Below are 24,303 nucleotides of genomic sequence, written 5' to 3'. Positions count from 1 at the left end.
CAGTGTGGGATATTTTAATATATCTGTGTGTGCCTGGAGGTCCAGCGGCCCACAATCCCATTAATAAAACAGGTAATGGGTAAAAATAAACATTGGCTTTCAGCCACGCTGTTCTGCTATTTCATCAACCAGTCAAAGGCACTGTTAAAGAGTCTTTAAAATCACCCACATGCTAATTGCATTCTACTTGCCCAGGTAGAAAATGTTGATTGATCTTAAAGCAGGTCAGAAGTGTGGTCACTCTGCCTTGCATTTCTTGAAGTTAATCTTTTTTTAAAAAATGAACTCACTTATTTGTTGATATATGGAATCCTTTTGAAGTCTTATTTAAACAAAGATGAAAACTTTTGTTACCGGCTGTAAAAATGGTTCCCACTCTGGTACCTTGTTTGTTCCTGTTAATCTGAGTTTCAAATGCAGCTGATAATCTCTGTCCTAGGTTGATTGATGTGGTTTACTAATCTGCCTTTGCTCTTAAACACTTGGCTGTTGATTTTCTACCTGTTGTATTTGCATCAGAGTTCCTTTTTTTTAGTATCAAAATTATTTTTAAACCTTTTTATGTCTTTGCTTCTTGAAGTTTTCATTCTTTCTTTGTTACTGCATTTCTGATTAACCCAGTCTATTTTTTCATGATTTTTAATTTCTTACAAAGATAGTACACCACTTTTGTGAGCTGATATCTATGGAAAGGTTATTGAAGTTCCTTGAAGATTCTCAGTGATAGCTCAAAGTATCCTTTGATGTCAGGCACTGTTTTATGTGAGCTGTTCATTTATCTATCATGTTAGTCTGCGGTAACATAAACTGTACAGTTGCCATGTTTGCTTGAAGGGAGCTGCAACAAAATACAATCAAAACTGGAAATCCCACAGGGCCTTCTGCAGCTCAATTTTCATCCCCACTTTGGCATTGCTGGTTGGCATTTTGGTACCCTTTTCTTTCATTCCCTTAGAAACTGGTGATAGATCCTGCTTTTTTCTCCTTTCTCAGCTGCCACCACTTACCCTATCTCCAAGAGTTCCTCTCTTCCTAAGACTAACTCCCAAATGGAATGCTAGTTCCCTTCCCTATCCTCAACAAGATGTCAAACCTCCCCACAAGGGACATAACAGAACGTAACAAAATAATAGCCGTGGGGGATATCACCACACTGGGGAGTGCTCTGAAAGCCTTTTGTCAAACTGCACAGTCTTTTCCCAAGGTAGGAGTGAAGTGCATTAGAAGATTGCTCTTTTCGCTTGAAGGTGGCACCATAATAGTTACTGCAAGGAAATCAAATTCAAGTGCATGACACACCCTGATGTTTGGAGCAGTGAGATATATTAGGTGTATGAAACCTGGCGAGAGCTGGGCACCAGTGGAGGCCACAGCACATCCCTAGACTGGGACGGGCTCGTAGGGTCCTTGGGCTTATGGCCCAGAAAGAAAGCATGCCACTCCCCTTAGGGACTGCCTCAGGTCTTCGCATGAAACTTCAAGGATGGCATTTTAGATTGTAGTAAGAGCAAGTTTGAGACGTTGGTTTGGCTTCTGTTCAGAGCCACAGGCTAGCTTTCTTCTGTCATTGCTGGGTCCTGGCCCACCTCTAACGATTATCGGAGCCTGGGGCATGAACGCAAATAGAGGCCCACAAACCACACGTCTACACATTTAAATGTTGTAAATCAAGCTAGCAAACTGTTCAGTGAAATATGTTCTGTCCTCCCACATTGACAAATATACTTTCATAATGACAAAATTTTAAAATACATGCAAAATTTGTATATGACTAGAAGCCAGGGACTGTCAAAACGAACCACTTTAATGATTCTTCTTCATGTCTACATGTTCTGTTCATGAGCCAGAGATATTACAAGTAATTCATAGATTGTTATATATTAGTTCCATTAAAACTTCTTTTATTGCCTTCATTTCAGCAAAATGAATACCTATGTTGTTTTACATGAGATTTTACATACTGTGTATTCTTCATTTTCTGCTTTGATATTCTCACAGCATTCTCCCTGTGTGTGTGTCACTAAATTTCCTCTTTCATAAAGATACCAGTCATATTGTATTTGGGCCCATCCCAGTGACTGTTTTAACTCGGGTACAGGGTAACAACTAACCTCTGTACTCAAGTTACCCTATTTCCAAATATGACCATGTTCTGAGCTACTGGGCATTAGGACTTCAACATGTTAATTTGGCAGGGGCAGAAATGGTTCAACTTATAATGCTTCATATTAAAAAATTTATCTCAACCATGTGAAACTCTTGCAAATATTACCCTTATTTGTGAGTTCTTTCCAGAAGCAATGGTTGGACTACATGAAAATGAATGCTTGGTTATATTTGGAATGATAGTTTATTGTTTGAGAGTCTATTGCATTCAAACTGGAAAGAAGTTTACAAGTTGATTAATTTGTCTCAGACTGCAGTGCTTTTGCCACTGCAATCTTTCCTATGCTCCAAGCAGTGTCCATCACTCCCACTGGCAATGACACAAACCTTCACAGGATAGAATCACAGTTGTCTTCTGTTTCAAGGACATAGGATGAGAGATGCAGAGAAGCGATCCCTAGGACCAGAGCAGTGTTAAATTATGGAAATGGATGTTTAAGGTTCGGGTCACTGAGCCAGCACTCAGTGGCACATCCCTAGAAGCAGAGAATCCCCCGTGTACTCTTTACTCTCATTCAATTTATTTTCTGTGTACTTTTGGTATGTGGGCCCAGGAATGGGACCTTCTTCTTTTACATTTTTTTCTTTTTTTTTTAATAACAATCTTACTGAGATATAGTTCATATGCCATAAAATTCACCTTTGTAAAGTGTTTCTAGTATATTCAGAGTTGTATAACTTTCACTATTACCTTATTTTAAAACATTTTCATCACCTCATAAAGAATCTCCTCCCAGACCCTGGAAAACTCTCCTCTACTTTCTGTCTCTTTGGATTTACCTGTTTTTGGTATATCATGTAAATAGAATCATACAGTATTTGTCCTTTTGTGTCTGGTTTCCTTCACTTAGCATAATGGTTTCAAGGTTTGTCCACATTATAGCATGTGTCAGTACCTCATCCTTTTTTATGGCTGAATAATATTCCATTGTAATCCACGTTTTGTTTATCCATTCATTTATTGGTGGACTTTTGCATTACCGCCACTTTCACCTATTCTGAATAATGCTGCACTGTTCATGTACAAGTTTTTGTGGGGTGTGTGCTTTCTGTTTCTTGAATGTCTACCTAGGAATGAAATTCCATGGGTATATGGTAATTCTATATCTAACTTTTTGAGGAACTACAAAACTGTTTCCCAAAGGGGCTGTGCCATTTTATACTCCTGTAAGGAATGTATGAGGGTTACAGCTTCTCTTATTTTCCTTTTATTTATTTTGAATTATTATGACCATCCTAGTGGATGTGAAGTTGTGGTTTTTTTCTATTGTAATTTTGATTTGCATTTTCTTAATGCCTAATGAGGAGAAGGCAATGACACCCCACTCCAGTATTCTTGCCTGGACAATCCCATGGATGGAGGAGCCTGGTAGGCTGTGGTCCATGGGGTCGCTAAGAGTCGGACACGACTGAGCGTCTTCACTTTCACTTTTCACTTTCATTCATTGGAGAAGGAAATGGAAACGCCAGTGTTCTTGCCTGGAGAATCCCAGGGACGGGGGAGCCTGGTGGGCTGCCATCTATGGGGTCACACAGAGTTGGATACGACTCAAGCGACTTAGCAGCAGCAGCAATGCCTAAAGATGTTGAACGTCTTTTCATATGGTCATTAGGTATTTGTACATCTTCTTTGGAGCAATGTCTGTTTGAATTCTTTGCCTACTTTTAAATTGTTTTTTTGTGTGTATGTGTCTTTTTATTCTTTAGTTTTAAGAGTTATTCACATATTTTGGATACTGTACCCTTATCAGATATATGACTTGCAAGTATTTTCTCCCACTCTGTTGGAGAAAAACATTCGTTTTCTTAATAATGTTCTTTGAAACAAAAAGATTTTTAATTTTGATGAAATGCAATTTATTGTTATTTTTTGTTTGGCTATTTGTGCTTTTGAGAAACCATTGCCTAAAACAAGGTCACAAAGGTTTACTCCTGTCTTTCCTTCTTACTTTTATAATTTTAGTTCTTACATTTAGGTTTTTGGTCCGTGTTTGAGTTAAATTTTGCCTGTGGTGTGAGGTAGGAATCCAGATTCATTCTTTTGCACATGGAAATCCAGTCTTCCCAACACTGTGTGTGGAAAAGACTATTCTTTACCTATTGTCTTGGCACTCTGTTAAGAACCAATTGACTATAAACGTATGTGTTTGTTTCTGGACTCTCAATTCTACTCCATTGATCTATGTGAGTATCCTTAGGCCAGTTCCCCACACAGTCTTGATTACTATAGTTTTGTAGTAAGTTTTGAAATCAGGAAATGTGAGTCTTCTCGTTCAGTCAGTATTCTATTGGAAAAACAGAGCCAGTAAAATTTTATATGTACATATATGCAAAGAGATTTATTTCAAAGAATTGGCTTATATGATTGTGTGGGCTAGCTAGCCAAGTCTGAAATCCGTGGGATCGAGTGTCACGAGGGGCAGGCTAGACACTCCTCACCAGGTTCTCAAGCTGCAGTCCACAGGTAGAATTTTATCTTTCTCAAGAAAACCTTACTTCTGAACTAAAAGCCTTTCAACTGATTGACTCAAACTCACTCATTTATTGAGGATGATTTCCTACAGTTAGCTGACTGCAGATGTTAATCACATCTAAAAAGTATTTTCACAGCTGCAACTGGACTAGTGTTTGAAAAACTGGAAACTATACCTTGCCAAGTTGACGCATAAAGCTGATCATTCCATCCTCCAAAATTGTTCTTCTTTTTAAAGACTTTTTTCACCTATTCTGAGTTTCCTTTTATTTCCATATGAATTTTAGGGGCAGCTTGTTAATCTCCGCCAAGAGGCCAGCCAGATTTTTTTATATGAAGGGCATTGGCTCTATCGATAAACTTGGAGAGTGTTGCCATCCAAACATTAAATCTTCCAATTCATGAACATGAGATGTCTTTCTATTTAATTTCTTTCAATTATGTTTCATAGGTTTCACTGTATAATTTTACTCCTTTATGTTAAATTTATTCCTAAATATTTTATTATTTTTCTTGCTATTGTATATGGAATTGTTTTCTTAATTTTCAGATTATTCACTGCTACTCTGTAGAGATGCAACTGATTTTTGTATGTCAGTTTTATGTCTTTGCTAAGTCATGCCCAACTCTTTGTGACCCCAAGGACTGTAGCCTATCAGGCTTCTCTGTCCATGTGATTTCCCAGGCAGGAATATTGGAGTGGGTTGCTGTTTCCTTCTCCAATTTAATTTTATACCCTTGCTAAACTCATTTATTAGCTCTGCGTGTATGTGTGTGAGTGAAATTTGCTCAATTGTGTCCGACTCTGTGACCTCATGGACTGCAGCCTGCCAGGCTCCTCTGTCCATGGAATTCTCCAGGCCAGAATACTGGCGTCGGTAGCTGTTCCCTTCTCCAGGGATCAAACCCAGGTCTCCCACATCACAGGTGGATTCTTTACCATCTGAGCCGCCAGGGAAGCTCAAAATATATATGTATGTGTGTGTGTATGTAGCTGGCGGTTTAGTTGCTAAGTCATGTTCGACTCCTGTGACCCTATAGACTGTAGCCCGCCAGACTCCTCTGTCCATGGGATTTCCCAAGCAAGCATAATGGAGTGGGTTGCCATTCCTATTCCTTAGCATTTTCTATCATATGATCATGTTATCTACAAATAGAAATTGCTTTACTTCTTTCTTTTCAATATATGTGCTTTTTATTTCTAGTCTAGAACCTCCTGTACAGTGTTAAATAGAAGTAGTGAGAACAGACATCGTCTTTTCCCTGATCTTAAGGGAAAAACTTTATGACGCTAGCAGTTGTTTTTTTTTGTAGATATCCTTTAGTTCTGTCCTTTTCCTGCTTTGTTGAATATTTTTTACTATAAAAGGGTGTTGGATTTTGTCAAATGTTTTTCTGTGTCTATTGAGATGATCATGATTTTTTGGTCCTTTATTATATGTTAGTGTGGTATAATATGTTGATTAATTTTTAATATTAAACCAAGCTTAAAATTCCTGGGCTCCCCTGATAGCTGAGCTGGTAAAGAATCTGCCTTCAATGCAGGAGACCTGGGTTTGATTATTCCTGGGTCACAAAGATCCCCTGGAGAAGCAATAGGCTACCCACCCCAGTATTCTTGGGCTTTCCTTGTGGCTCAGCTGGTAAATAATCCACCTGCAATGCAAGAGACCTGGGTTGGATCCCTGGGTTGGGAAGATCCCCTGGAGAAGGGAACGGCTACCTACTCCAATATTCTAGCCTGGAGAATTCCATGGACTGTATAGTCCATGGGGTCACAGAGTCGGACATGACTGAGCAACTTTCACTATATTCCTGAAATAATTTCCATTTGGTCATGATGTATAATTCCTTTTTGGTGGTGGTGGTTTAGTCACCAAGTTGTGTCTAACTCTTGCGACCCCATGGACTGTAGCCCACCAGGCTCCTCTGTCCATGGGATTCTCCAGGGAAGAATACTGGAGTAGGTTGCCATTTCCTTCTCCAGGGAATCTTCCTGATGCAGGAATTGAACCCGGGTCTCCTGCATTGCAGGCAGATGATTTACATAAGTTGCTGAATTCAGTTCACTAGTGTTTTGTTTTGTTTTGAGGAGTTTTGCATCTATGTTTATAAAAGGTATTGCTCTGTAGTTTTCTTTTTGTGTGATGTCTTTGTTTAATTATGATGGCAGGATAATACTGACCTCTTAGAATGATTTGGGAAGTAGTCTCTTCTATTTTCGAGGAAGAGTTTGTGAAAATTCTTCTTTGAATGTTTGGCTAAAATTCACCAGTAAAGCTATTTGGGCCTGAACTTTTCTTTGTGGGAAATTTTAAAATTAGTGATTCAACTTCTTCACTTGTTATGGATCTATTCAGGCTTTCTGTTTCTTTATGAATCAAGTTTTGTGTCTTTCTAGGAATTTGTCCATTTTGCCTAGATTATCTAAGTTGTTGATATATAGTTGTTTAGAGTTTACCTTATGATTTTTAAAATTTCTATAGTATCAGTTGTGATGTTTCATCTTTCATATCTGGTTTTAGTAACTTGTATTTTTTTTCTTGGTAAAACTAGCTAGTCTAACTAAAGATTTGTCAATTTTGTCAGTCTTTTCAAAGAACTTACTGTTTTTTTAAAACTGAGCATTTAAATAATGTGGTAATTCTAGAAATCAGATCACTTCCTTTCTGATGTTGCTGTGTTTTGTTGTTCCTGTTTGTTCAATGACTTTTCTGGAATAATTCTGAATAGTCTATATTCCCTATCACATATGCTACTGAAGTCTGTGCTCAGCTCAGAGATCAGCTAACAATTGGACAGAAATTACTTTAAACCAATAAGTCTCCCACCCTTTGCTGAAGGGTTCCATGTGTGTTTTGGAGGAATCCCTTTAGCACTCCAGTTTATAATTCCATTTTTGCTTTCATTTCCTGCTTGAGTATGACCTCAAAGATAGCCAGAGGTGAGAGATTAAGGCTTTCTTGGATCTTTCCTAGGTATGCACACAGCCCCTCACATGACCTCATATGAGTGCATCCTTCCACATCCCCAGAAGTATGTCAGAGCTTTTCAAAGTCCCCTATGACTGTCTCATTCTTTAGATCCTCCCTTTGAGAGCTTTTGAGCTTTTTTGGCCAGGCTCCATTTTTCCCCAGCTGATTCTGTTAGCCCAGGCAACTATGAGGTGGTTTTTTTTTTTTTTTAACAAATGTCCTGGGGCTCGGGCTTTTCCCATCCAGAAGCTCCGAGTCCAGTTAAAAAAAAAAATCAAGCCCCGTGAATGGGGCTTTTCCAGAGTGCTGCTCAACAGGTGAAATCATGCCGGTTCTCTGGAGACAGGATTTTGAGGTCCTGCAACCCCCTTTGCTGCCTCAGTGAGCGCTCTGCTGGGGCTTTCACAGCTGCCAGTTTTCAAAGTAAGCGCAGAACTCAGGAGGGGCAGATGAGAATAGGGCAAGTTAAAATTCCATAGGACTCTGATCTTTTCTTGAATAAATTCTCAGAGTGTTGCAAGACTTTGGCCATTTCCAGAATTCTGAAAAGGTTGATTTTCACATTTCCCCCCCCCAATATTGCTGCTTTTATGGATGTACAGATTTTTGGCAGTCCTTCCTCTGTCATTGCATATTCCCCACCTCCACCAGGACATGTTGTTGATGTCTACAGACACTACAGGTTTGGTACTATCTTAGGAGGCCTCTGAGGCCCCAGGGTATTGTTCCATATGATGACAGCTTCCCTTTGTTGAATTTCTTCCCCCAAATAAGGCAATGGTTGGGACTTCTCACATATATCACGTCTCTGCTCCAAAACAGCTCTCCAGGGAAGATGTTTTGATCCCTGTATTAGTTAACAGGCTCACAAAAGTTAAATGGCTTTGACTGGACCTAGTTCATATTCAACTTCTTCAGTTTTAATCTTTGGGGATTATTAAATTGATTAATTGGACCCTGTGAGAACTGGCGAGTCCCAATATTACATCTCTCACGTTTGCCTAGGCCTCCTGGTATATCTCTTGAGCTTTCTAACAGGCAAACAGATCCAGTACAGCAAGCACTAAGCCTCAGTTCAGTCCAACAAATACTTATCAATCACCTACAAAATGCCAAGCTTTTGGCCAAGCTCTGTGGAAACTACAGAGACTAATCTTTGCCCTCCAACTGCTGACCCAGTGTGCTGGGGCCTGAAAGAATAGGCCTTTCACTTCATCAGCAAGTGCTTCTGACCCTCCACCCCCTCTTCGTCATCTCCCCTGTGACCCTCCTCTCCACCACTCTCCTATTTGAAATTCTGTAACCACCTTAGCATTGTTTTACCTTCTTCCATCCTTGTCTCCTATAAGCAATTTCTCATTGCAGAAACCAGAATGAGCTTTTAAAAATATTTTCTGCCCTCTTAGGCCTCTCACTCCCCTGGACTTCCCATTTGGAATAGATTTCCGACTCCTTACCCTGACGTGTAAGACTCCCTGCCTCCCCTGGCCTCCCACCACCATCACTCAGCTCCAACCACGCTGGCGGAGGTTCTGTTCCTTGGACTCGCCAGGCTTGTTTTGCAGGCCCTAGGATTTCTGAGCTAGCTGTTCTTTCTGCTTGAAAGGCTTTGTTCTGAGATCTTAGCATGAGTCACTCTTTTCTTGTCATTTAGTGCCCACCTAAAATGTCACCTCCTCAGAAATGATCCCTGAATCTAAAGTAGCCCCGGACACTTTCTATCCTATAACTGCTTCATTTATATCAGAGTATTGTCACCACCTAACATTTTCTTTTTTATGCTTTTATTTGTCTGCTAAATAAGTTTCATGAGGTCAGAGCCATTATCTGCTTCATATATCATTCTATCCCAGTCCTAGAACATAGCCAACATTCAGTAAATATTCATTTAAAAAAAGGAGAATGGGGGGATGGGAGGAAGGGAGGAAGAAAGACAACATCTAACTTCCTTTGTGGCTCAGCTGGAAAATAATCTATCTGCAGTGTGGAAGACCTAGGTTCAATGCCTGGGTTGGGAAGATGCCCTGGAGGAGGGAACGGATACCCACTCCAGTATTCTGGCCTAGAGAATTCCATGGACTGTATAGTCCATGGGGTCACAAAGAATTGGACACCACTGAGTGACTTTCACTTAAGATGGCAATAATAGTACCTATCCTGTAGAATTGTATTGGCAGTGATGAGACTGTGAATATGGAGTACTTAATACCTTGTAGAATTCAGTAAGTATTCTGCCAATGAATGAAACAGTATTTGTTGACTGAATGACTGAACTATTCCACTGTCTTATGACACATGATAAGTCCTGGCATAGGGCCTGGTAGATAATTAAAGTTCAGTAATTTTAAGTTTTATTTCCTTTCTTTCATCTTATGAGGTCTACTGAAGAATCAGTCTGAGAAAGACCATGGTTAAGAAAAAGCATCTCATAGACTTGTTGTAAAGGTAAAATATAAGATGATGCCTGTAATGTGGGTAGCACTGTGCCTGGCGCATATTAGGAGCTTCATAATGTTGACTAATGCCACCATCATCATCACTGCTGTTTTAGCAAAAAGACTATGCTATCTTTTCCAGCTAGAGTCCTTCTGGACAACATCTTGCTGTGAACACCAACCAGAGACCTTGAAGTCTGTATTTCCTTTCCTCTCATTGGCCTTTGGCTTTCGTCCCTTTCTGCAGAAAGACAAAGTGACCAGCTTTTGATGAATTCTTTCCTTTTCTTATCTGCTTCCAAGTCTTAGCCACAGTGGAGAAGTGTAGCTGGGCGTCAGCCCAGTCCAGGAAGTGATAATGTAATTTTCAATTCAAGATAAACTCAAGGATAACTTTCAACACAGCTACTCAGGCAGTTCCGGGGTGGAGGTGCCCTGTAGAGAGGAGACGGGTAAATCACTCAGCAGCTGGCCCAGAACACAGGGGGCCACAGCTCCAGTGAAGTAGCTAACCTCCATCTCTTCATCAAACCCCTTGAGACTCAGTTCTCTGCAGAGAAGGGGCAGAGGGAGGGAATGCGGAGAGATTAGATAAGAAGGATTTACCAACCCCACTGGGGGATGGTTCCAAAAGTATAGAAGGTTGAGAAGCCAAGCTATTACATCCCAATCCACCTCCATCACTCAGCAATTCCCACTGTATGAATAGGGTGTGGAAAGCTTCCAATTAGAACTATACTTGTGAATATTGGCAAAGTGTGTTATGTGTGCAGAGCACATTTAAAAGGAGAAGAAGGAAGATAAGTCCTTGTTTTCTAGGAGCACATGTTGTGCTATGAGGTTCTCAGTCTATGTGTTAGTCATAAATATATTGCCACAGCTAACACAGCACCTAGCACATAAGTTGGTGCTCAATGAACGTGTGTTAAATTGAACATCTGTCCTGAAATCTTTTCTCCACATATAACAAGGTTTTATTATTTGCTTAACACATTTTTATCCTTCTGTGTCTAGGCCTCTGGTTCTTAGAGACTGTTTTAAAGTCATACAGTGAGTGCCAGACAGCAAAGCCAATCCAAAAACCCTCATTCAACATCATTTAAACTTTTCTTTCCTGTATTTATGAGCCCTAATATAAGCTTTCACTGTACGTTACAAAGCAAGTACTTTTCAAGAAATGGAGAACATTTCTACTCCAATTCTGGCTTTGAATGAACGGAATGCCCAGAGATATCAGAGTGTGGTTTTTGAGCACTGCTTCTCAATTGTAATTGAATGTAAGTCAGCCAAGGTGTTGCTAAAATGCAGATTCAAAGGTGTAGGTCTGGGGTGGAACCTGAGACTCTGCATTTCTAACAGGCTCCCAGCAGGTACAGGCTCTGGTGGTGCTCATCCACATACTTTGAGAAGCAAGGGTCTAGAGAAAAGGCACTTATCAGGATTCTAGTCCTTTCTGTGTCATTCACTAGCCAGTGACCCTACACAGGATGCTTACCTTTTTTGGGCCTCAGTTTCTTTATTTTCAAACTGAAGAACTTGAGTTCAGTGTGATCTAAGAGTTCTTCTAAATCATACTTCTATGACTTAGTGACTCAATTTGTTATTTTCTTTATGACAGTAAGATCTTTGCAAGTTCTGAATTTCATGTCATTTACTCTTGGGTTCCCTTTCTCTTCTTTGAGGTGTTAATTGTTCTCTTTTATGTGTCCTGCACATCCCTCCTGCCCATTCAAAGCCTGGTGGTATGTAGTTAGATCAATCAGTAAGAATGATTTTGCAGAGAACTTCCACACAGCAACCCTCACCATCACCACCACCAAGTTTCGCAGTTGTGTGTTACTGTGCCCTTCTGGATGAAAAGGAAATAACCATTCATTCTGCTGGTCAGTAGTAGGCTCTGCTCACCTCATGTTAAATAGAGCAACAATTTCCTTCCATATATCTTCATAAGGCTCCTGTCTTGAGGGTAGAGTGCCTCTGTTTGAAATTAAGCAAACGGATCACAGCAGAAGGTGGTATTGAAGACAATCCCCTTCATGTGGGTGTTTTTATTTATTTATTTATTTTTTTCATGTGGGTGTTTTTAAAGAACCATCAGTAATTGCCTGGCAGTCCAGTGGTGGGGACTCTGCGATTCCACTGCAGGGGGCGTGGGTTCCATTCTTGGCTAGAGAACTAAGAGCTGGCCATGTGACCAAAACAAAACAAAAATTTAAAGATAATTTTTTTGTTGTCTGACTGGCAGGCCCTGAAGGCTTGTAGGAAAATAAGGACACTACTTTTCATGTGTGACTTGTGAATAGCAGTTCATTACTGATTTGTGCACTCATACAGTTTTACAAGAGTCTTCCCTGGTGTCTCAGTCAGTAAAGAGAGACCCCAGAGATGCAGGAGACCCCGGTTCAATCCCTGGGTCGGTAAGATCCTCAGGAGAAGGAAATGACAACTCACTCAGTAGTCTTGCCTGGGAAATTCCATGGACGGAGGAGTCTGGTGGGCTACAGTCCATGGGGTCACAAGAGTCGGACACAACTTAGTGACTAAACCACCACCACCCACAGCTTTACAGGAGAAACAACTGAATCTTAACAACAAACACAAAAAATGAAATGTTATGAATAATCTTGACTAGGCTAGAATGTTAGCAATGCTACTCAAAGGGCAGCGACAGGTAGAAGCCGCAGCCCTGCCTAGACTGGCAGGGCAAAAGGAAGAGGTGGTTTTACCAGAACCCACGTGTAGGGTCATCTGTGGAGGTTGAGATGGTGACAAGCCTGTCCTGTGGGCACTGAGGCCGTGAGAAGGTGCCCCCATTAATTACCCAGGGCAGAAAGAAGGGGGGAAACAATTTGGCTTCTCCCCTCCTCCCCACTTCTAAACACCAGCCAATGCCTCCCATCAGGGGAACTCTACAGGAAGTCAGCTGCCACAGGAAGCCTGTGACTAACAGCCTGCAGGGGTCACCTCCTTGTGGAAGCTGAGCTAAGTAGAGGAAGGGTGAGGAGTGAATCCAAGGTCACACAGCACATGAATTAATACCCCAGATTGATTTCCATGCCACTAGAAAGCTGGGGTAGAGGCAAGGTAGGAGGAAATTATGAGTCAAAGACAGCACATTCAAAGTTGCTATTCCTGCCTGGTCTTCAGGTGAAACCATCAGTGGATAGTTTAGATTGTGGAACTGGGACCCGGGATCAGGACTGTACGGGTAGTCACAATAGTCATTTTGCCCAAGTCAATGGACAGAGCTTCACAGGGGTAAAATTCCCAAGAGAGATTGTAGAAAGGAACAAGAATAAAACCTCTTATATTTGTATGGCTGTAATCTTCAGAACATTTTTCTTATGTCTTTTGATCTTAACAACTATCCAGTAGCTTTCACAACATAGCCTGGCACTTTACCTTCCTGACTAGAAAAATAGAAAAATTGATGATCGTGTCTGTGCTCTTTCTTATCATAATAAGCTCTTTCAAACTGTGTAGAGCGTGCTCAAAGGTGCTCTGAGTCTAGATCTCAATATTTATTAACTCTTGGAGGCTAAAACAAGGACAGAAAGCTTCTAGAAATTTGCTTCTTGGGATTCTATAGACAGAATTTGCTAACTCTGGTAAACATGAACTAAGTGCTCTTCTGTGCCAGGCATCTTTCTATAACCTTGCACAATGAGGACGGGCTCATCGAATCCTTCAGGGTAGGCATCATTAACTCCTCATGCCGATTAAGTAACTCAGTGTCTTAGTCAGTCCAGGCTGCTATAGCAAAAAAAACATAGACTGAGTGGTTTATGAACAACAGAAATTGGTTTCTTACAGTTCTGGAGGCTGGAAGTCCCAGATCATGGTTGGGTTCCTATAAGAACTCTCTTCCAGATTTTAGACTTCTGTTTTCTCATTGTATCTTCATATGGTGGGAAGAGGGAAAGAGAGCTCTCTGGGGTCCCTTTTATAAAGACATTAAACCTATTTATGAGGGCTTCACCCTTATGACTTAATTACCTCCCAGAGTCTCACCTTCTCATACCATCATACTAGGTTTCAACACATGAACTGACAAAGAATTAATCTCCAAAATATACAAGCAGCTCAGGAAGCTCAATACCAGAAAAATAAACAACCCAATCAAAAAATGGGCCAAAGAACTAAACAGACATTTCTCTAAAGATGACATATAGATGGCTAACAAACACATGAAAAGATGCTCAACATCACTCATTATCAGAGAAATGCAAATTAAAACCACAATGAGGTACCGTCTCATGCCAGTCAGAATGGCTGCCATCAAAAAGTCTACAAACAATAAATGCTGGAAAGGGTGTGGAGGAAAGGGAACCCTCTTACACTGTTGTTGGGAATGCAAACTAGTACTGCCACTATGGAGAACAGTGTGGAGATTCTTTAAAAAACTGGAAATAGAACTGCCATACGACCCAGCAATCCCACAGCTGAGCATACACACCAAGAAAAGCAGAATTGAAAGAGACACATGTACCCCAATGTTCACTGCAGCACTGTTTGCAAAAGCTTAGGACATGGAAGCAACCTAGATGTCAATCAGCAGATAAATGGATAAGAAAGCTGTGGTATATACACACAATGGAATATTACTCAGCTATAGAAAAGAACACATTTGAGTCAATTCTAATGAGGTGGATGAAATTGGAGCCTGTTATACAGAGTGAAGTAACTCAGAAAGAAAAACACCAATACAGTATATTAATGCATATATATGGAATTTAGGAAAATGGTAACAATGACCGTATATGCAAGACAGCAAAAGAGACACAGATGTAAAGAACAGACTTTTGGACTCTGGGAAAAGGCAAGGGTGGGATGATTTGAGAGAATAGCATTGAAACATGTATATTACCATATGTGAAATAGATGACCAATCCACGTTTGATGCATAAAACAGGGCACTCAAAGCCGGTGCACTGGGACAACCCAGAGGGATGGGAAGGGGGTTCAGAATGGGGGGACACATGTACACCCTTGGCTGATTCATTTCATTGTGTGGAAAAAACCACCACAAGATTGTAAAGTAAAGCAACCTAGATGCCCATCAGCAAACGAATGGATAAGGAAGCTGTGGTACATATACACCGTGGAATATTACTCAGCTGTTAAAAATAATTCATTTGAATCAGTTCTAATGAGATGGATGAAACTGGAGCCCATTATACAGAGTGAAGTAAGCCAGAAAGATAAAGAACATTACAGCATACTAACACATATATATGGAATTTAGAAAGATGGTAATGATAACCCTATATGTAAAACAGAAAAAGAGACACAGAAGTACAGAACAGACTTGTGAACTCTGTGGGAGAAGGTGAGGGTGGGATGTTTCGAAAGAACAGCACGTATATTATCTATGGTGAAACAGATCACCAGCCCAGGTGGGATGCATGAGACAAGTGCTCGGGCCTGGTGCACTGGGAAGACCCAGAGGAATCGGGTGGAGAGGGAGGTGGGAGGGGGGATCGGGATGAGGAATACATGTAACTCCATGGCTGATTCATGTCAATGTATGACAAAACCCACTGAAATGTTGTGAAGTAATTAGCCTCCAACTAAAAAAAAAAAAAAAAAGATTGTAAAGTAATTAGCCGCCAATTAAAATAAATAAATTTTTTTTAAAAAAGAGAGAGAGACTCAGTTAGCAAAGGGTGAAGCCTTGACCTGATCCAAGACACATAGACTCCAGGGCTCAGGCTTTAGCTAGTCAGCTACTTGCCTCCTCTGGGGGGAGAAGATCCATTGTTGAACTCTTACATTAGTTACCTGATGTGTTCAGTTGCTGAAGGGACTGACAATACTTAGTTGATCCTCATGGAGCAGTTTTATTCCAGGCAAGGGATACAGTACAGCAACAGTAAGACATGGATATGCAATGCAAGGGGTCCGGAGATCTCAGGTGCAGACTTTGTCTTACAGCTGATTGCAGAGAATACCCTTTGTCAGCAGGTCTCAAACCTCCACTGACCTGCATGTGAAACATCTGGGTACCAAGAAGTCCAAAGTCAGCTCATCTTGGAGGTCATTTGTTAGTGAACTGATCACATAGGCACATTCCAGCCACAGGACACATCTCAACTGATGAAACCCCAAGACTCCACTGAATCCAGGTGCAAATCATAAATCCAATTATTATTACTAAATGATGCTGACAGGCCAATATATCCTGCCCTAACTAAGTTGAACTCATGGTTACAAAATATTTATCTTTAGTAAATGCATTCCATAGTCACTGCCAGCAATTGGTAACATTAGAAGATTAGTCTGGGGTCAATTCAGGCCATGCTCTTGACTTTGCTTAGTGTGTAAGTCAGGAATCTCCTCCTAGAACTTGGACAATGGTGAAGTAACCTAAATGCAAATGCTTGCCATTGGGATGGGAAATATTCTATAGAGAAAGGAAAAACTATCATTTCAGTTATCACAAACATGTTACTTCAACAGGTGGCCTAGTATTTCCTTGCATGCTTGCATGCTCGGTCACCTCAGTCATGTCTGACTCTTTGCGACCCCATGGACTATAACCCAGCAGACTTCTCTGTCCATGGGATTCTCCAGGCAAGAATACCACAGTGGGTTGCCATTTCTTCCTCCAGGAGATCGAACCTGCCTCTCTTGTGTCTCCTACATTACAGGCAGATTCTTTACCCACTGAACCACCACCAACTTCTAATGTCCCTACACTCTACTAGGTACTCTAAGATTGTACTGGGTGGCCATTCTATATGCTCACATAAAACCCACTTTTTTCTCAAGGCCCTTAGAATACAATATGATGAGTGCTGTGGTACTTACCTCTGTCTCTGGAGCACTGGTGCCCATTAGAAACTTAATGAAAGTTATAGATGCAATTTTAAACTTAATAGTACCCTAACCCTAAGAGAAGCAGAAGATATTAAGAAGAGGTGGCAAGAATACACAGAAGAACTATACAAAAAAGATCTTAATGACCCAGATAATCACGATGGTGTGATCACTCACCTAGAGTCAGACATCCTGGAATGTGAAGTCAAATGGGCCTTAGGAAGCATCACTACAAACAAAGCTAGTGAGGATGATGGAATTCCAGCTGAGCTATTTCAAATCCTGAAAGATGATGCTGTAAAAGTGCTGCACTCAGTATGTCAGCAAATTTGGAAAACTCAGCAGTGGCCCCAGGACTGGAAAAGGTCAGTTTTCATTCCAATCCCAGAGAAAGGCAATGCCAAAGAATGCTCAAACTACTGCACAATTGCACTCATCTCACACGCTAGTAAAGTGATGCTTAAAATTCTCCAAGCCAGGCTTCAGCAATACATGAACCGTGAACTTCCAGATGTTCAAGCTGGTTTTAGAAAAGGCAGAGGAACCAGAGATCAAATTGCCAACATCCGCTGGATCATCAAAAAAGCAAGAGAGGGTCCAGAAAAACATCTATTTCTTCTTTATGGACCATGCCAAAGTCTTTGACTGTTGGATCACAATAAACTGTGGAAAATTCTGAAAGAAATGGGAATACCAGACCACCTGACCTGCCTCCTGAGAAACCTGTATGCAGGTCAGGAAGCAACAGTTAGAACTGGACATGGAACAACAGACTGGTTCCAAATAAGAAAAGGAGTACGTCAAGGCTGTATATTGTCACCCTGCTTATTTAACTTATATGCAGAGTACATCATGAAAAATGCTGGGCTGAACGAAGCACAGGCTGGAATCAAAATTGCCGGGAGAAATATCAATAACCTCAGATATGCAGATGACACCACCCTAACGGCAGAAAGTGAAGAAGAACTAAAGAGTCTCTTGATGAAAGTGAAAAGGGAGAGTGAAAAAGTTGGCTTAAAGCTCAACATTCTGAAAATTAAAATCATGGCATCCGGTCCCATCACTTCATGGCAAATAGATGGGGAAACAGTGGAAACAATGGCTGACTTTATTTTTCTGGGCTCCAAAATCACTGCAGATGGTGATTGCAGCCATGAAATTAAAAGATGCTTACTCCTTGGAAGGAACATTATGACCAACCTGGACGGCATATTAAAAAGCAGAGACATTACTTTGCCAACAAAGGTCCGTCTAGTCAAGGCTATGGTTTTTCCAGTGGTCATGTATGGCTGTGAGGGTTGGACTATAAAGAAAGCTGAGCACCGAAGAATTGATTCTTTTGAACCGTGGTGTTGGAGAAGACTTGTGAGAGTCCCTTGGAATGTGAGGAGATCCAACCAGTCCATCCTAAAGGAGAGCAGTCCTAGGTGTTCCTTGGAAGGACTGATGTTGAAGCTGAAACTCCAATACTTTGGCCACCTGATGCAAAGAGCTGACTTATTTGCAAAGACCCTGACGCTGGGAAAGATCGAGGGCAGGAGGAGAAGGGGACGACAGAGGATGAGATGGTTGGATGGTATCACTGACTCGATGGACATGGGTTTGGGTGGACTCTGGGAGTTGGTGATGGACAGGGAGGCCTGGCGTGCTGCGGTTCATGGGGTCGCAAAGAGTTGGACACAACTGAGCGACTGAACTGAACTGAACCCACATTAAAAAAAATTGAAGAAATAGTGAAATTAATTTTAATATATATTTGTCTAACACATCTAAAATATTATAATTTCAACATGGAATCAGTATACAAATTATTGAGATATTTTGCATTCTTTTTTCTAAGTTTTCAAAATCTAATGTATAACATATTTACAACACATCTTAATTTAGATACTAAATTTCTATCAGAAATACTTGATCTGTATTTTAAAATTGACAATTGAAAACATAGATTCACATCCCCAAGCTGTTCTCAATATTCTCAAAATTTTTCAATAACCAAATTTAATAACCAATAACCAAATTGAATCCAATAACCCCTGAAATTACTTTTCTTTAATATTCACATCCATATTACAAAACTGGCTGATCATTTTTAGAAGAAATGATTTAATTTTGAAACATAAACATATCTGTTTCTAAACTATGTCTATCCACATTAAGTAAATTCACTAATTCTTATATCAGCTTGGTATCATTAATATTGAATTCAAAGGTATATTTATGCAACACTAAATTTATAAATACCAACAAAGCATTCTTCGAATTTTTCTTCTAGTTTTTACAGTAAATTTATAAAACTCTATCAATTATAATTAAAATCTTGTGCATATCAATTCATGTTAAATATATAGAAATCATGATTATTGATTTGTATTGGGAAGCCTCATTCACAACATGCATTCTCATACCTGACTAGTTACGTTGCGTGTGTGCGTAGTCATTGAGTCGTGTCCAACTCTTTGCGACCCCATGGACTATAGCCTGCCAGGCTTCTCCGTCTGTGGAATTTTCTAAGCAAGAATACTGGAGTGGGTTGCCATTTCCTACCCCAGGGGATCTTCCCGAACCAGGGATCAAATCTGCATCTCTTTGGACTTGTTAGGTTATGGTAAGCTTTTCCTTTCCTTGGAGCTGCACGTTTAACATGTTCACATCCATTGCAACATCAGTGAAAAATATAAATCATTCTGCCATTTTTGTTTGTTTGTTTTTCATTATTGAGTATTTGGCAAACATTCATTCTATTTCAAGAAAGTGTGTAGTTGGAGTCAACAGCAAAGTATATCTTTGTAAAACTCTTCCATAATTCTGTCAACAAGCATTGCAATGAACACAAGATCATGACATTGATTGCCTTTGATTTCTTTCATCATTTCTGTAAACTGGCAATGATTCCATTTGCGTGTGTATATGAAACAATTTTAATAACTGTATGCATGATGCTTTCATAGTGTCTGCTTAATAAAACTGAACACAGATATTTTCAATATGTATTATACAGAACTAAGCAATAAAGAAACTATCAGTCTTGTTTTAACATTCCACTGTCTAGAATTTTGACCTAACAGTTGAATACCATTCATTATGATAGAAACTAATTTTTTCATACTTAGGTGAAGTTATTTGACAAACGTAAAAGATTAAAATCTACTTCAGGAGTTCCACTTTATGCACTACGAATTGACACTTCTTTGTGAACTTGGAAGTCATTTAAAGTAAAATGCACCCAAAGTATTAACTGGCCAATTTCTTGTGTAACTTTCATCTCATCTAAAACAAAAGATAAGTTCCCACAAATTTTCAAATTATGAATCAGTTGGTCTTTGACTTTGTTAAAGAAGTTTTACATTCTACAGTCTGTCTATAACTAAAACAATAATTTCTATTACCATCTCTCCATCTCAAAGCGGTTTTACACTAGGTCTAAGTAACACACTCAGATTTGGTTAAAGTGTTAAAAAAAAAAAAACACCTTTATTTGTATAGCATTTGACTCTGATTTCAGATGACCCATTTTGTTGATACTTTTTTGACTATTGATAGGGACCAATTTTCAAACCAAATCACTGTGTATTTGCTGAAAATGCATCCTCAGTATTGTCTACTTTATTATCTTTAACTCAGCACAGTAAAGAAACAACTTTTTGTTTGACTCTGCCCAATTGCCATTCATCATGAAATTTGCAGCATAGTTTATTCTAGTATCATTTTCCTATCACTGTTCTGATCTTAGTACTCTCTTCTAAATTGCTAAATTCTCCATCAGTAGTATGCCATTTTGGAGAAGAAAATGGCAACCCACTCCAGTATTCTTGCCTGGAGAATCCCGGGGACAGAGGAACCTGGTGGGCTGCCATCTATGGGGTCGCACAGAGTCGGACACGACTGAAGCAAATTAACAGCAGCAGCAGCAGTATACCATTTGATCCATCTAGTCAAAGCTATGGTTTTTCTAGTAGTCACGTATGGATGTGAGTTGGACCATAAAGAAAGCTGAGCGCCGAAGAATTGATGCTTTTAAAAACTGGTGTTGGAGAAGATTCTTGAGAATCCCTTGGACTTCAAGGAGATCAAACCAGCCAACCTTAAAGGAAATCAGTCGTGAGTATTCATTGGAAGGACTGATGCTGAAGCTGAAACTCCAAAACTTTGGCCACGTGATGCGAAGAGCTGACTGATTTGAAAAGACCCTGATGGTGGGAAAGATTGAAGGCAGGAGGAGAAGGGGATGATGGAGGATGAGATGGTTGGATGGCATAACAGACTCTATGGATATGAGTTTGAGCAAGCTCTGGGATATGGTGATGGACAGGGAGGCCTGGCATGCTGCAGTCCATAAGATCGCAAAGTCAGATACGACTGAGCAACTGAACTGAACTGAACTGAGTGTGCCATCATTTTAAATTTCAAAGTTCATCCATAGTTATTTTTAGCTAGAAAAGTTAACTAACTCTGTAATAATGAAAATAATAGTGTTTCAATTTAATTACCAAATATGATTTACATGGGTTTCACTGTAATTCATGCTGTATGCATAAAATACTCAAATAAGCACAAAACAATGTTACCTGGTATACAGAAAAAGTCACTGAAATTAATCAGTCTATTTATACCTTATAGATTGGTGATGTGTTAACATGTAAAGTTGGAAGCAATGTGCTTGCTTCGTATGTGAAGTATAGTAAAATCTTAGGTGATACAGCAATTAAAGTAAAATATAGTCCTACCAGAACAATAAAGTTGTTTTTAGCAGAAAAGTATTTTACACTACGATATTCGACAGCACAGCTCTAGAATGTATTAGATCGTCAGCTCAGTGGCGGCAGCAATCTTGCTCACCTGTCCACTCTTTATTCCCAGTGCACAGTAGGGGCTGAGGAATTGTTCCATTAAAGTGAAATAATGCGTTTAGCACAGTGTCTGGCACTTAGTAGGCCTTTATTGAAGTGCTAATTGGATGCTCTGCCACCTGCTGATTCATTTACCAGTGACCTGAACCCAGGCAGCCTCGGCCCCTCAGTGAGTCCACTCTGACCCAGGAGGACAGTGAACAGTCACATCATGGCCTCATGCCAACAGTCCTGAAAGCACCATCTCACTAGTGTTGTCCAGCCTATTTCACTGAATTCAGGAAAAATAAACTATGTCAAGATTTCTAACCCTGATAAAGCACTCTAATGGTAGAGCCCAGGGAGATTTGATACTTAGGGGCAAGATGAGAAGCATTCTGTCAAACTTGGAGACTGGACAATGATCTAGCTTTGGTGCTGGGCAGATATGTGAGGCATCTTCCAGCATAGCGCTCCACCCCAATCCTCACTACATCCCCTCTCCATTCTGTTTGAGAGAGACTTTCCTTGGTAAAAAATACTACAGAACTCACTCCTTCTGCAGAATAGTATTTGTTTGAATCGGTTTTCTGTGTTGGGCTAAAAATAAAAATTCAAAAACTGGGAGCGGCAGTTGGACAGGATTTCAAAGCCACATTCAACAGGCTATGTTTCCTCCTGGAGTAAAAAAAAAAAAAAATACACACACACACACACACACACACACACACATAAATGACTGTTTGGGTGATCATCCTGATTAAAGAGAGAGGGTAAATTACAAAGAGAAACACTGTGAAGTCGCAAAGTAAAATGTTATTCTTCTAGATTAGGGTTAATTGTGAAACAGTCCACGAGGCTGGCAGGCGGATCCTGCAGAGGGTCAGGACAATGGGAGGAGGCAGCTCCCACATCTGCAGCCAGCAAGGGGCGAGAGGACCATGGCTGTGAGTGGGTCCCTGGCTCAGCTTCCAAATGGCTGTGGGTACTTGGCTCTTCTGGGGAATCTTCCTTGCTTTTATGATGATGACGACAATGATGATGATGATGGCAAAATATACGTAACATAAAATTTACCACTTTAACTATTTTTAAGTGGACAGTTGGGTGGCACTTAGTATAGTCACTGCTACAATTGTTGTACAATCATCACTCCTACCTAATTGCAAAACATTTTCATCACCCCAAAGGGAAACTCTGTACCCATTAAGCAGTCACTCCCCATTCCCCTAGCCCCGCCCTCAGCCTCTGACAACCACTAATCTGCTTTCTGTCTCCCTGAGTTTGCCTTTTCTGGACATTTTGTATAAATGGAATCATGCAGGATATAGTCTTTTGTGTCTGGCTTCTTTCACCGAAGCATGTTTTCAAGGTTCCTCCATGCTGTAGCCTGCATCTTCCTTGTATTTTGATGGCCTTAGGAGAATACCTGGCATAAAACACGAGGCCTGGCATAGGAGCTGTACAGACCTGGGTTTGGATCCCAGGCTGGTTTCTTAAACTACAAAATAAAAATGTTGGAGGTGTCTACCTCAGAGTCTTTGGGAAGGTTCCCTTGCTAATATTGCTAATTTAGCAAATATTAATGGGGCAACTACTGTGTGCCAGGCCAAGGCTTTGGGAATGCATTGACAGACGGCACCAGGCAAATTCTTTGTCCTTGTGGACCTTGATTCTAGTGGGAATCAGGACACTAAACAACAAACACAGGCAACAAATACAGATACAAACAGGAGGAATACTGTGTAATGTGTAATTTGGGCTGCTTTCACAGCTTGGTGAGCAAAAGTTTTCCCCCAAGGAGTTGACATTTGAGCTGACATGAGAAGAAGGAAACGAGCCAGCCTTTTGAAGAGCTGGGAGAAGAGAGACTGTTCTAAGCAAAAGAACAACTCGAGCAAAGTCCCTGAAGTGGGAGAGGGTTTGGCACAATCACAGAATGGAAAGTAGGCCAGGGTGGCTGAAATTGGGTGAGTAGGGTTGGAAGGAGCGGCATGAGGTTGGAACGGTAAGCAGGTGTGATGTGGACATCTAAAGCCAAGAGTGATTAAAGCCGTGGGAGGCTTTAGCTGAGGGACTGTCCTTTTCTGACATACAGACGAATACCCTGGCAGCTGTGTGGAGGCTGCATGAACAGGAGCCAGAAGGCTAGTAAGGAGGCTGTTGTATTAGTCCCAGTGGGAAAAAAATAGGTGGTTTGGTGACTTAGTCTAAGATGGGAGTAGGTAAGTTGCAAAGAATTAAGATCTGAGATGGCCTGGAGAGGAGGCAAGTGTAATAGCTTAAGTTCAATAAATAGAAGTAAACAGAACATATGAAATCAAATGAGAAAATACATGCAAAATACCAAACAGTGCCTAAGGACAGAGCTGGTATTTAACTCATGCCCCCTCTCCATCCCACCTTCATAGCCCCCATGCACATACTCATAAACCTTGGGCTTTGATCAAGCATATTATTGGTCTCATCCTCATCCAGATTTTTCCATCATCAGGGATGAGTGGGGTCTACAGCGAGAGGGACATGGATATGTCTCTGATTTTTGTGGGAAAATCATCTTTGTGTTCTCTACCCCTGGCACAGAGAGGGCATTTGATTAATATCTG

General features: G+C 40.5%; 1 protein-coding gene across 3 annotated transcripts in view; it reads left to right on the top strand.

Annotated features, from left to right (window-relative positions):
- ROR1 (receptor tyrosine kinase like orphan receptor 1) overlaps positions 1–24,303 on the top strand; it is a 455,574-nt gene that overhangs the window by 317,081 nt on the left and 114,190 nt on the right. The window lies entirely within an intron of this gene.

Source organism: Cervus canadensis, chromosome 2, assembly GCF_019320065.1.
Source record: "Cervus canadensis isolate Bull #8, Minnesota chromosome 2, ASM1932006v1, whole genome shotgun sequence".
In the NCBI taxonomy this organism is placed as follows: Eukaryota; Metazoa; Chordata; class Mammalia; order Artiodactyla; family Cervidae; genus Cervus; species Cervus canadensis.
Note: the sequence above shows the minus strand (reverse complement) of the source record. Positions and strands in the feature narration are given on the sequence as shown.